Genomic DNA, 14,312 nt, shown 5'->3' on the forward strand with positions numbered 1-14,312 from the left:
TCGTTCCATCGTTCTTCATATGGCAAGTTTTTTGTTGTTGAATTTTGGTATCTTTGTTTCTTATACAGGTATCATTTAAGTGATCACATGGGTCCTTTCGAGGTAGTTGTAATTCGTTAACGGTCTGGGGCTGGAGGGGGGGACCTTTCGAATGTGGAGGGGGTAGTGATTCTTCAATTGTCCCTGTGTGTAGTCGCTTTGTGCGCGCTACGCCCTGTTCGGGCGATCCGGAAAGGGTAGCGGTGGGGCCATGCCTTCGCTCTTCCTCGTGGGGTAGGTATCGTCCAGGTGATCTCACACGCCCCTCCCGAATAGATATAGTTCGTCGGCAGTCCAAAGCCGAAGGGCAAGCCACTCGGTCGTGGGTGGAGGGGGGCGGAGGCTCCCCGCCCGTCGCCACCCCCAGCTGTCCGGCGCGTCTCCTGCTATGAGTGATCGATCCGGGGGGAAGGTTAGCAATAGAGTCATGATCTGTTTGGTCTTTGCAGCGTCCTTCCTCGCTACAAGTAGGTATAGATCGTCGGCAGTCCGAAGACGAAGGGCAGGCCATTCGGCCATGGGTGGAGAGGGGTGGAGGCTCCCCGCTCGTCACTACCCCCAGCTGTCCGGCGCATCTCCTGCTGCGGGTGATCGGTCCGGAGGGGAGGGTAGCGATAGAGTCGCAATCTGTTTGATCTTTGTAGCATCTTTCCTCGGCTTGTCTCCTCCTCCCTGCGTCGTCGGTGGTCATACGGATCCTCCGAAGCTCTCCGGAATATGCACGCGGGGGGAACGGTGGCTTGATCTCTTGAGTTCTTTCTCCTTCTTGCGGTTTCCTCTCTCCTAACTTGGTCCCCTTAATCCAGCGGGGGGCTCTCTCTTTTCTTTCTGAAATGACTGGCATATTTCCTCCCATATGCAGGTGGATTGCCATATCTAAGGGTCTCCCCCCTCCTCCAACCGCGATGTCTTCCTTAGTATTGGTCACCACATTTCGAGTATCTAGATCTTCCTTAATGCCATTAGAGTTATTATTGGAACGTCGGGGGTGCTGTCCTTGATTACTAGTGCTCCACAGCCTTAAAGCCATGTATGCCGGGCACAGGTCCACATGCCGGTTAATAGAATTGTCATCCGAGAGCCATGCCTCCTTAAGTAGGCGGCCCCCCTTGGTATTGTCGCTAGCCAATACGCTGACCTCACTGAAATGAAATTTGTGATCTAGTTCCGCCATGTGTGCCCATATTTGAGAATGTGGATCTCCCCTTCTTACTGCTAACTTATGCTCGTGGACCCTGGTTTTAATCCGTTTGGCTGTCTCCCCAACATAGTTGGATCGGCAGTCCATACAATTGATCTTATAAATGGCTGCCGACCTTTCAGTGTTGGGGAGCGGGTCCTTTGGGCGCATTACAGCTGCCCGCAGTGTTTGGTTGGGTCTATGGGCCACTTGTATCTTGTGCGGTGCTAAGATCCTTGCAGTGGCCTCTGAGACGTTGTGGATAGAGGGGAGAGTAATACGTGTGGTTACTTGAGATGTAAGTCTTTGGGGTGTGGGGTCACTCCGGGGTCCAGATGGTTTGCTGAACCGATTAATAAATTTGGCCGGGTACCCATTGTGTTTACACACCCGGAAGAGGTAATTTCTCTCCTCCCTCTTGGCTCTGGCAGTGCTGCAGTGCGACTCCACTCGCTTGAATAAGGTCCTGACACAGCTGGCTTTATGAGCCATGGGGTGATTGCTCTCAAAGTGTAACATCCTGTCTGTACATGTGGGTTTTCGGTATACCCTGGTAGTCAGACATCCGTCCACCTGGCGCTGTACTAACACATCTAAAAACGCTAAACTGCCCTGGTGTTCCTCTTCCATGGTGAACTGGATGTCTGGGTATACCGAATTCAGGATGTTCATAAAGCCAGTCTTGTGCCGCTCCTTGATGACCGCAAACGTATCGTCCACATAGCGGGCCCAAAATTTTGGTTGGTATTGGGCCAACGCTATGTGTTCCAGTCGCTGGAGCACCACCTCTGCGATCACGCTGGAGATCGGCGACCCCATGGGAGTTCCCTTAATCTGTTCGTATGTCGTGCCCTGAAAGGTGAAATAAGTGTTAAGGCAGACCCCCAGTAATTTTATAAGGTCTTCCGTTCGAAGGGAGTCTTGGTGTAATCTTTGGTCTCCCTGATTCAGTCGATCCCTCAAAACCGCAATAGCAAGTTCTTGCGGGATGGAAGTGAATAGGGAGACTACATCAAAGGAGACCATAATTTCATCTTCTTCCACCTTCAGGGCCCTGATTTTGTCAAGGAACTCCTCTGCCGACCTCACTGTGGTGTTGCTGTTATCTGTCAAATGGCTGATGCGTGTGCTCAGCCATTTAGCCAGTTCGTAGATGGGGGTGCCCCTAAACGCGACAATGGGGCGTAGGGGGACGTCTGGTTTATGCACTTTTGGTAAACCATAAAACCTGGCAAGCGCTGAATCGCCAGGGCGCACTCTCCTCAATACCTCCTCCCCCATTCTCCCATTACGTTTCAGGGCATCAAGGAGTTTGTTGGTATGGTTCTTTAGCGTAGTGGAGGGATCTTTGTTAATTATTCTGTAAGCAGCACTGTCTTGGAGCAATTCCAGAGCTTTGCTTACGTATACCTCTTTGTCTAAGATAACTGTTGCTCTCCCCTTATCAGCTGGAAGGATGACAATGGTGTCATCCTTCTTAAGCTGGCTCAGGGCCACTTTTTCCTTTGCTGACAGTGTTTGGTAGCGTTTGTGGCTCATGACAAGGCTTGGGACCTGTTGCCTGACTAGGTTCTTGGTCTCCTCTCCCGCTCCCATACGGAGCAAAGCAGGCTCTAACGCTGCTATGAAATCAAGCGCGCTAGCATCAGTAAGATTATAGCCTGTATCTCGCTGTAATAGGGAGAGTTGTGACTGGCTTAATACTTTAGAAGATAGGTTGTGTATCACTTTTCCCGACAAGATATTATTACTGGACTCACGTAACGTGTTCACTCTTTTTAGGAACACCTCCGTCATGCGCTGAGTCATCTGAGTCATGGTTTGCCGGATGTATTGGTCTAGCATCACAAAATGCTGGTTTCTCAATTCCATGTTGCAGAAATCTCGGTGTTCTTGAATCCATGCTTTTAGGTGCCGAATCCTCCTATGTTGGTCTGCCGACGATCTATATCTACTGCCGACGATCTATATCTACTTGTAGCGAGGAAGGACGCTGCAAAGACCAAACAGATCACGACTCTATTGCTAACCTTCCCCCCGGATCGATCACTCATAGCAGGAGACGCGCCGGACAGCTGGGGGTAGCGACGGGCGGGGAGCCTCCGCCCCTCTCCACCCACGACCGAATGGCTTGCCCTTCGGCTTTGGACTGCCGACGAACTATATCTATTTGGGAGGGGTGTGTGAGATCACCTGGACGATACCTACCCCAAGAGGAAGAGCGAAGGCATGACCCCACCGCTACCCTTTCCGGACCGCCCGAACAGGGCGCAGCGCGCACAAAGCGACTACACACAGGGACAATTGAAGAATCACCACTCCCCCCTCCACATTCGAAAGGTCCCCCCCTCCAGCCCCAGACCGTTAACGAATTACAACTACCTCGAAAGGACCCATGTGATCACCTAAATGATACCTGTATAAGAAACAAAAATACCAAAATTCAACAACAAAAAACTTGCCATAGGAAGAACGATGGAACGAAGGAGGACTGTAAAAGAAACACGAAATGCACACTGCCACCTACCCCCGAGGGAAAAGAGCTCAAACATAGAGACTGTTGCAACCATAGAGACATTTGCCCGCCCACCTCAAGATTGAGGGAGAGAAGGATGGAGGAGGATGAACGGGCGGTTGAGATGAATAGAAAGGAACAGACCAGCCGCACGCAGTTATCCTATTTAGGCCCAATGACGAGGTCGAGGAGTCGTGCGCAGACCTCACCACACCTATAAGAATGACCCTCCCACTCCCTGGCGCACTAGCCCTGAGGATGCCGGCAGGTGACGGCGAAAGCTAGGCGCTTTTTAATAAATTTTATAGTTTTATTACCCTGGTGATCATTTTATTTCCTATCATGAACACTCCCAGGGTTCACGTTTTTAATTTTCTTAAACGCGAATATGATAGAGCAGTTTTGCTCAGAGCCAGGAAGTGGGAGAAGTCTGCACGACGCGTATCGGCCAACTACTGCAAACTAACATTCCTCCATAGATGCATTAAGGAGAATTTAACACCAAAATCATTGAGGAGAAGACCAACGTTGGACTCCTTAGAATGCTGGCGAGCAGTACATCAATTCCAACGACGTACCCTCTATGCACTAATCAATGACCAACATAGGAGGATTCGGCACCTAAAAGCATGGATTCAAGAACACCGAGATTTCTGCAACATGGAATTGAGAAACCAGCATTTTGTGATGCTAGACCAATACATCCGGCAAACCATGACTCAGATGACTCAGCGCATGACGGAGGTGTTCCTAAAAAGAGTGAACACGTTACGTGAGTCCAGTAATAATACCTTGTCGGGAAAAGTGATACACAACCTATCTTCTAAAGTATTAAGCCAGTCACAACTCTCCCTATTACAGCGAGATACAGGCTATAATCTTACTGATGCTAGCGCGCTTGATTTCATAGCAGCGTTAGAGCCTGCTTTGCTCCGTATGGGAGCGGGAGAGGAGACCAAGAACCTAGTCAGGCAACAGGTCACAAGCCTTGTCATGAGCCACAAACGCTACCAAACACTGTCAGCAAAGGAAAAAGTGGCCCTGAGCCAGCTTAAGAAGGATGACACCATTGTCATCCTTCCAGCTGATAAGGGGAGAGCAACAGTTATCTTAGACAAAGAGGTATACGTAAGCAAAGCTCTGGAATTGCTCCAAGACAGTGCTGCTTACAGAATAATTAACAAAGATCCCTCCACTACGCTAAAGAACCATACCAACAAACTCCTTGATGCCCTGAAACGTAATGGGAGAATGGGGGAGGACGTATTGAGGAGAGTGCGCCCTGGCGATTCAGCGCTTGCCAGGTTTTATGGTTTACCAAAAGTGCATAAACCAGACGTCCCCCTACGCCCCATTGTCGCGTTTAGGGGCACCCCCATCTACGAACTGGCTAAATGGCTGAGCACACGCATCAGCCATTTGACAGATAACAGCAACACCACAGTGAGGTCGGCAGAGGAGTTCCTTGACAAAATCAGGGCCCTGAAGGTGGAAGAAGATGAAATTATGGTCTCCTTTGATGTAGTCTCCCTATTCACTTCCATCCCGCAAGAACTTGCTATTGCGGTTTTGAGGGATCGACTGAATCAGGGAGACCAAAGATTACACCAAGACTCCCTTCGAACGGAAGACCTTATAAAATTAATGGGGGTCTGCCTTAACACTTATTTCACCTTTCAGGGCACGACATACGAACAGATTAAGGGAACTCCCATGGGGTCGCCGATCTCCAGCGTGATCGCAGAGGTGGTGCTCCAGCGACTGGAACACATAGCGTTGGCCCAATATCAACCAAAATTTTGGGCCCGCTATGTGGACGATACGTTTGCGGTCATCAAGGAGCGGCACAAGACTGGCTTTATGAACATCCTGAATTCGGTATACCCAGACATCCAGTTCACCATGGAAGAGGAACACCAGGGCAGTTTAGCGTTTTTAGATGTGTTAGTACAGCGCCAGGTGGACGGATGTCTGACTACCAGGGTATACCGAAAACCCACATGTACAGACAGGATGTTACACTTTGAGAGCAATCACCCCATGGCTCATAAAGCCAGCTGTGTCAGGACCTTATTCAAGCGAGTGGAGTCGCACTGCAGCACTGCCAGAGCCAAGAGGGAGGAGAGAAATTATCTCTTCCGGGTGTGTAAACACAATGGGTACCCGGCCAAATTTATTAATCGGTTCAGCAAACCATCTGGACCCCGGAGTGACCCCACACCCCAAAGACTTACATCTCAAGTAACCACACGTATTACTCTCCCCTATATCCACAACGTCTCAGAGGCCACTGCAAGGATCTTAGCACCGCACAAGATACAAGTGGCCCATAGACCCAACCAAACACTGCGGGCAGCTGTAATGCGCCCAAAGGACCCGCTCCCCAACACTGAAAGGTCGGCAGCCATTTATAAGATCAATTGTATGGACTGCCGATCCAACTATGTTGGGGAGACAGCCAAACGGATTAAAACCAGGGTCCACGAGCATAAGTTAGCAGTAAGAAGGGGAGATCCACATTCTCAAATATGGGCACACATGGCGGAACTAGATCACAAATTTAATTTCAGTGAGGTCAGCGTATTGGCTAGCGACAATACCAAGGGGGGCCGCCTACTTAAGGAGGCATGGCTCTCGGATGACAATTCTATTAACCGGCATGTGGACCTGTGCCCGGCATATATGGCTTTAAGGCTGTGGAGCACTAGTAATCAAGGACAGCACCCCCGACGTTCCAATAATAACTCTAATGGCATTAAGGAAGATATAGATACTCGAAATGTGGTGACCAATACTAAGGAAGACATCGCGGTTGGAGGAGGGGGGAGACCCTTAGATATGGCAATCCACCTGCATATGGGAGGAAATATGCCAGTCATTTCAGAAAGAAAAGAGAGAGCCCCCCGCTGGATCAAGGGGACCAAGTTAGGAGAGAGGAAACCGCAAGAAGGAGAAAGAACTCAAGAGATCAAGCCACCGTTCCCCCCGCTTGCGTATTCCGGAGAGCTTCGGAGGATCCGTATGACCACCGACGACGCAGGGAGGAGGAGACAAGCCGAGGAAAGATGCTACAAAGATCAAACAGATTGCGACTCTATCGCTACCCTCCCCTCCGGACCGATCACCCGCAGCAGGAGACGCGCCGGACAGCTGGGGGTAGCGACGAGCGGGGAGCCTCCGCCCCTCTCCACCCATGGCCGAATGGCCTGCCCTTCGGCTTCCGGACTGCCGACGATCTATATCTACTTGTAGCGAGGAAGGACGCTGCAAAGACCAAACAGATCACGACTCTATTGCTAACCTTCCCCCCGGATCGATCACTCATAGCAGGAGACGCGCCGGACAGCTGGGGGTGGCGACGGGCGGGGAGCCTCCGCCCCCCTCCACCCACGACCGAGTGGCTTGCCCTTCGGCTTTGGACTGCCGACGAACTATATCTATTCGGGAGGGGCGTGTGAGATCACCTGGACGATACCTACCCCAAGAGGAAGAGCGAAGGCATGGCCCCACCGCTACCCTTTCCGGATCGCCCGAACAGGGCGTAGCGCGCACAAAGCGACTACACACAGGGACAATTGAAGAATCACTACCCCCTCCACATTTGAAAGGTCCCCCCCTCCAGCCCCAGACCGTTAATGAATTACAACTACCTCGAAAGGACCCATGTGATCACTTAAATGATACCTGTATAAGAAACAAAGATACCAAAATTCAACAACAAAAAACTTGCCATAGGAAGAACGATGGAACGAAGGAGGACTGTAAAAGAAACACGAAATGCACACTGCCACCTACCCCCGAGGGAAAAGAGCTCAAATATAGAGACTGTTGCAACCATAGAGACATTTGCCCGCCCACCTCAAGATTGAGGGAGAGAAGGATGGAGGAGGATGAACGGGCGGTTGAGATGAATAGAAAGGAACAGACCAGCCGCACGCAGTTATCCTATTTAGGCCCAATGACGAGGTCGAGGAGTCGTGCGCAGACCTCACCACACCTATAAGAATGACCCTCCCACTCCCTGGCGCACTAGCCCTGAGGATGCCGGCAGGTGACGGCGAAAGCTAGGCGCTTTTTAATAAATTTTATAGTTTTATTACCCTGGTGATCATTTTATTTCCTATCATGAACACTCCCAGGGTTCACGTTTTTAATTTTCTTAAACGCGAATATATATATATATATATATATATATATATATATATATATATATATATATATATATATATATTTGCGGACCGGTTGCTGGCATGCCGCAGCCCGGTGCTGGTCCAGGAACTGGGGTTGAGGACCTCTGCACTATAAGAGGTAAGAAGAGTAAATGGAAAAACTGAGTAAGTACCTCAGTAGAATTTGATGGAAAAGTTAAAAAAAAAGTTCCTCAAGTGACAGGAGGAAGTAGAATCCTAAGATTAAAAAAATAATAATAATACATTGTTTGAGTCCAAAGAAAATGTACATAGTGACATGAGGGAGGAAGATTCAGGAATGAGTGAACTGAGTAAATATCAACCTCTACTGAAAGTGAAATTGAGGGACTCATTAGATGGGTATAAAAAGAAGAAGTTTGGACTGCAAGATGAAGATGTGAAGGAAGAATCCTAATGAAAAAAAATCTTCATTTTTATTGCAAAAGAAATTTGCAGAGCTGCTGGGTGAAATGGGCAGTTTTTGCTTTGCTACAGATTTACTTCCTCTTATTGTGTCTCTCGTACAGTAATAGACAGCCAAGTCCTCTGGTTTGAGGCTGTTCATTTGAAGATACAGCTGGCTTTTGGCATTGTCTCTGGAGATGATGAAGCATCCTTTCACTTTGACTGAGTACTTAATGCTAGATGAACTTGTATGTATTTCTGAAACCCAGTCAATTTCATGTCCTGTGGTTTTAAGGTGTTGGACCAGGGAAGAAGTTGGTTCCTCTTTTTGACTGAGTTCTTGTGTTCTTCAATGCGTGCACTTATTCTTCTGTTGGTTTGTCTGATGCATGTGGTGGGGCAAGCGGTGCATGGGATTTCATATACTCCTTGATTTTCTAACTCAATTTTGTCTTTGGGGTTTCTTAGGATGGTGGATATTTTTCTGTTCTTGCAGAATGCTTCTTGATGTTGTGTTTGTGGAGGATCTTGCTGATTCTGTCTGTGGTGCCTTTTATGTATGGGAGGAGGGCTTTGCTGTTTTCTTGTTCTCTGTCTTGGATTTTTGTGGGGGTTTCTTTTTGGATTAGGTTGGTAATCTTATTTCTTTGGAATCGTTGGATGTTAGTACATTAGTGAGAGTGTGTAGTTCGGTTTTTAGGTGTTGTTCATCAGCTAAACGTTTTGTTCTGGAGATGAGTGTCTTGGCTACGGAGTTGATCTGTGCTGGGTGGTGGTGTGAGAGTGCGTGCCATAGTTGTTAAGTGAATCACTGCCGTTGTTAAATTAGTAGCATGTTTGTTAAGTAAAGCTGGTTTCCCCATTGGCTTTGTTTGATAGAAGATTGGAAAAGATGATCATATGACCCGGGGATACTGGATCTGTCATAAATATAAATTTTGATCAAGTGACCATGGGGATGTAGCAATGATCATTAATGTGGAAAACTGTCACAGGTCACTTTTTTCAGTGCCCTAGTAACTTCTAACAGTCTTGATAGTGCTGAAGGAAAAGCCTTCATCATGGTTCAGTCCAAGCCGGGAATAAACAACATGGTGACTGCTTTAGAAAGAAGGTTGCGGTTTATTGAAGAGGAGAGCCAGACAGAAAGATGGCTCTGGAAGAAAAAAGAGCATATGCAGGGAGTGAGTTTTTATATCCTCTGGAGCCCTTTGTTTGGAGTTGTTCCTGTGGCATGAACTTTAGCCTGAGTCTAAGTGTGCCCTTTGGCATCTGTGGGTTAATCCTATTATGTCCTGTTTTAGAGTTTGGGTGGGGTATGTCCTGGGGAGGAAAGCTATGGCAAATCTAGACAGCATTCTAAAAAGCAGAGACATCACCCTGCCAACAAAAGTGCGTATAGTCCAGGCCATGGTTTTCCCAGTTGCAATGTAGGGCTGTGAAAGTTGGACCACAAGAAAGGCTGAGCGCCAAAGAATGGAGGCCTTTGAACTATGGTGCTGGAGAAGACTCCTGCGAGTCCCCTGGACTGCAAGGCGATCAAACCGGTCAGTCCTAGAGGAGATCAACCATGACTGCTCTTTAGAAGGCCAGATCCTGAAGTGGAAACTCAAGTACTTTGGCCACCTAATGAGAAGGAAGGATTCACTGGAGAAGAGCCTAATGCTGGGAAAGATTGAGGGCAATAGAAGAAGGGGACGACAGAGAATGAGATGGCTGGATGGAGTCACTGAAGCAGTAGGCGTGAATTTAAATGGACTCCAGAAGATGGCAGAGGACAGGAAGACCTGGAGGAACGTTGTCCATGGGGTCGCGAGGGGTCGGACACGACTTCGCAATTAACAACAACAATGTAGATTTTAGGGGTCTTTGTCTTCCTAAGCTTCTCTCTGGGGGCCTCCAACCTTCCTGAATGGATTATCACATCTGCATTTCTACAAAGCTGATTTCTGCTTGGGAGAGGGAAACTTGGGGCTATTAAGAAAAACTGGGCATGCTTTTCTGCCTCTTTAAGATCCTTTGAGGAAATATAATATTCTGCCCTTTTTAATATTTCCTTCTCTGGGGGGGGGCTGACTTCTCACAATAGTGACTCCCTTGCTTGGACCAAAATTCTGATCCCAATGGTCATAAGTCGAGGACTATCTATAATGATAATAAATCTGCTCATAGCCTCATTTTCTTGATATTTATTTGGGGGGAGGGTATCATTTTTACGGGCCCAGCCACAAAATCCTGTCACACAGACATATTTCCCTTCACCAGGAAATACTAAAAAACCCCAAAAGTTTAAACCTGACCACTTATTTTGTGGAGTTTGTACTTATCCCATTTGCTTATCACTGTGCAAATACATTTCAGCTTCAGATTTTTGAAAGGGTGCCAGTTTAAGGAGTTTGAGGAAGTCCGGGCATGCAAAAGAGAGATTTCCCCTTTATTTATTTGTTTTGGGATCTTCTACTTTCCTCAGGCCCATCCAAATCAATAGAGGGCACTTTAAAAAAAAAAAAACAGAAAAAGGAAAAAGAAAAAGAAAGAAAAATCTCACACCCAACATGAAACAAGCTCTTGCAGAAAGAATAGAAAGTGAAAGAGCTTCACAGCAGAAACAGACTTTGAGAAACTCAGTTGCTTGATTCTTTCAATCAAGGCTCAGTAGCAAGGGAGCGTGTCTTAGATTAAATGCTCTGGGCAGATGCAGAATCTGGATGAAAAGGTGAGTTGAATTCTTTAATATATATATATATATATATAAAGAAACTATCCTTAGCAAAAGTAGTTCTGTTTATTCCTAATGCCAGATTTTTCTGCTTTGAATATTTGAAAGTCAGACTTGAGAACTTATTTGGGAAAACATCCCACCATATATCCTCTTCACCCTAGGAAAAGTTTAATTTGTTGACTGAATGAAAATGAAAGGATGTTGTGGCTGGGCTAGTAAAAATGATACATCTGTGCTCCCCTCCCCCCCAAATAATAAAAAATAGGCTGGATTTGCACAGCACCCCTAAACATAAATTAGGCAAACCTATTTTAACAAAAGATGTTATGCAAATTCAAAAGATCAGGTTGAGGGAAATTGTGGTTCAGTCAACCATGGGATAAGTCTATCAGGTGAAGATAGTTTGAATGGGAGAGCCAGAGGGGACAAGATTTTATAGTATTAAAGCAGGGGTCTTAAAACTTGGCCCTTTTATGATTTGTGGACTCCAACTCCCAGAATTCCTCAGCCAGGCACACTGGCTGAGGAATTCTGGGAGTTGAAGTCCACAAGTCTTAAAAGGGCCAAGTTTGAAGACCCCTGTATTAAAGCATGGTCATTGCCACATCGGGCTACTGACACCCCTACTGAGAATTCAAAGAGAAGACCAAGTTTCAACAGAGATAGTAACCACTCAGATTAAATCTTCTACATTTGTGTGACATGCTTAACCATAAACTAACTAGACTAAGTTTGTACGACACATTCAGTAAAAATGCAGCAAGCTGATTTGTGGATCAGGTTAAGATTTGAGGTAAACCTCTATTGTTATCTGATGTTTTTGGAAATGTAACTGCAGAGACCAAGTTTTATCCAGCTGTGGGTAACTTCCTGACGTGCTAAGAGAGTTGAATTTGTTGGAAAGGGGTTGGGAAGCTTAGATCTGAAGGTAAGTGGAAGCAAAGGGAAGTTATAATCTATGATCATTAACTTTCTATTCTTGGAAAGAGTGATTAATTAGAGTAATTAATGCCAAAAAAGGCAAACCTGAGGTACTCTAGTTACTAGTAACTATCTCCAATATACACTGCATAAATATGACAAAAAATAAATAAAATAAGTTATGCATATACCCACATACATACACACATATGTGGCCCAGAGAAACAACACAGTCTGTATACATCTGAACTACAGTGTGTTGTTTCTCTAGACCACATATGTATGTGTTTTGGGGTATATGCATAATTTATTTTATTTATTTTTCCTCATGTTTATGCAGTGTCTATTGGAGGTGGTTACCCTTTGAGAGCTATACACAACAAAATCTCATTTTAATGTATGCTGTTTAGTGTACATTTAAAGTGACTGTTGTATTTTTCTACATGAAGTTGGGCATAATATAATTTGATTTTGGAGGAATATATATAGACCAGAGGTAGGCAACCTTGGCTCTTTTATGACTCGTGGACTTCAACTCCCAGAATTCTGGGAGTTGAAGTCCACAAGTCATAAAAGAGCCAAGGTTGCCTACCCCTGAATAGACCTACCTTCCTTCCTTCCTTCCTTCCTTCCTTCCTTCCTTCCTTCCTTCCTTCCTTCCTTCCTTCCTTCCTTCCTTCCGGAGTTCAAGAATGGTGTGTATGGTATTTGCTCCTGTGATTTTTCTCTGTAAGGTACTAATAACTGTAAAGATTAGGCTGAAAGAGAGGGAGTGGCTCAAACTGGTCCTAGTTTATGGGTTAGTTAGCTAGTTCTTGTCAGCCCAGTTGTGGATTATTCACTCTATGCATAGTCTGCAACAACCATTCATTTAGTTGTAGGTTTGAAGTTACTACAGCACTGAAACAAGTGAATTACAACTGATCTTCGCCCTTATGAGTGTCACAGCACCCTCAGGATCTCAGGATCAAAATTTAGGCCTTTGGCAACTGATGTGTATTTATAATGGTTGAAGCATCCCAGGGTCATGTGACTGCCATTTGCAACCTTCCAACAAGCAAAGTCAAATGGGGGAAGCTTAATTGACTTAACAACCACATGATTCACTTAACTGCAGAGATTTACTTAACAATAAATCATAAAATCGGGCATGGCTCACTTAGAGCTTTTGGTTATAAGTCAAGGATTGATTATACGACATTTTCACAAGACCTGCCTTGGGACGATAGATGAACTGAATTCATAGGATGCAGTGGGTAAAGTGTGAGTCTGGAGTCAAGAGATTTCTGATGTGTGAATTTCAATGCAACAATAAGATAATCTTGGTTGCTCTGCTGCTTTTTTCCCCCCTAGCATATTTCACAGGGTTATTTTGAAGATAAAATTGGACAAGATAATAAAATCAAACAGTCGCGATAGGACCAGGCATGTGAACAATAAAACAGATCTATGCAATCTGAAAAGAGATAGGGAAAGATGACAAATTGGAATTCATCTAGGAAAACTTTCCATCAGATGTTAATCCAATTCTTTAAAGCCAAATTATACGTCAGGCTGTCACTTAGGAACCACGGCAACTGTAGTCAGATATATTTGCTAGATATCCAGTTGGGAAAACCTGACGAATGGATCAGAGTTGTTTGAATCAAGAAGGTGATAGCAGGCTGTTGGATGAAATTTACAAATCCAGTTTGATCCAGCTTTCTTGTAGCTCCTAAAATTGAAATGGAGGAAGAGGCTATTAGAAAACAGTAAATGCGCCGCTCTGATGCACACATTTTCCAGAAATAGATGCCGTCACTGACTTTATTTAAGCATGGCCTTCCTGTAATATTGGAGGGGGAGGGATTTAAAAGCATAACCATCCTTTTAGTGGTTCCCAGATCTTTCCAGAGCAGCCAACGTTTTCAGTTCTTTTAGTGCACTGGGGGATTTTAAGGGACAAAATGGATCTTTATACTTTGCTGATGCTTAAAGAATCCATTTTGTCTTTCAACTGCTTCACACCCCCCAAAAATGGTTCTTTGCCCCCCCCCCACTCTTGTTTAAAGGGTTGACATTGATGTTCCTCACAAAACCTGGGGCTGTCCTTGAGCTGATAGAGGTTTTGCACCCTTCAAATGCTTTACACCCCAAAAAGATTTTTCTTTGGCCCCCAACCTTGTTTAAAGGGCGGCCATTGAAGTTCCTCACAAGATCTGGGCTATCTTTGAGGTGATAGAAGTTGTGCATCCTTGCTTTAAGCAGCAGACTCTTTCTTCTTCCTACCATAAGACCAAAATCAGCACACTCCATTCCGCCACCCAAGGAAAAATCTGTCTGACCTGGCCTTGCAATTAT

General features: G+C 45.9%; 1 protein-coding gene across 2 annotated transcripts in view; it reads left to right on the forward strand.

The window, feature by feature from the left end:
• Positions 1-10,435: 10,435 nt before the first annotated feature.
• The window catches only part of LOC120319355, a 34,219-nt gene continuing 30,342 nt past the window's right edge, over positions 10,436-14,312 (forward strand). For both annotated transcript variants that reach the window (XM_039368136.1, XM_039368137.1), the window contains exon 1: positions 10,436-11,045. The gene's annotated coding sequence lies outside the window, so the exon portion shown is untranslated. The remainder of the gene's footprint in view (positions 11,046-14,312) is intronic.

Source organism: Crotalus tigris, unplaced genomic scaffold (genome assembly GCF_016545835.1).
Source record: "Crotalus tigris isolate CLP2741 ecotype Arizona unplaced genomic scaffold, ASM1654583v1 scf7180000020643.66662, whole genome shotgun sequence".
Taxonomy (NCBI): Eukaryota; Metazoa; Chordata; class Lepidosauria; order Squamata; family Viperidae; genus Crotalus; species Crotalus tigris.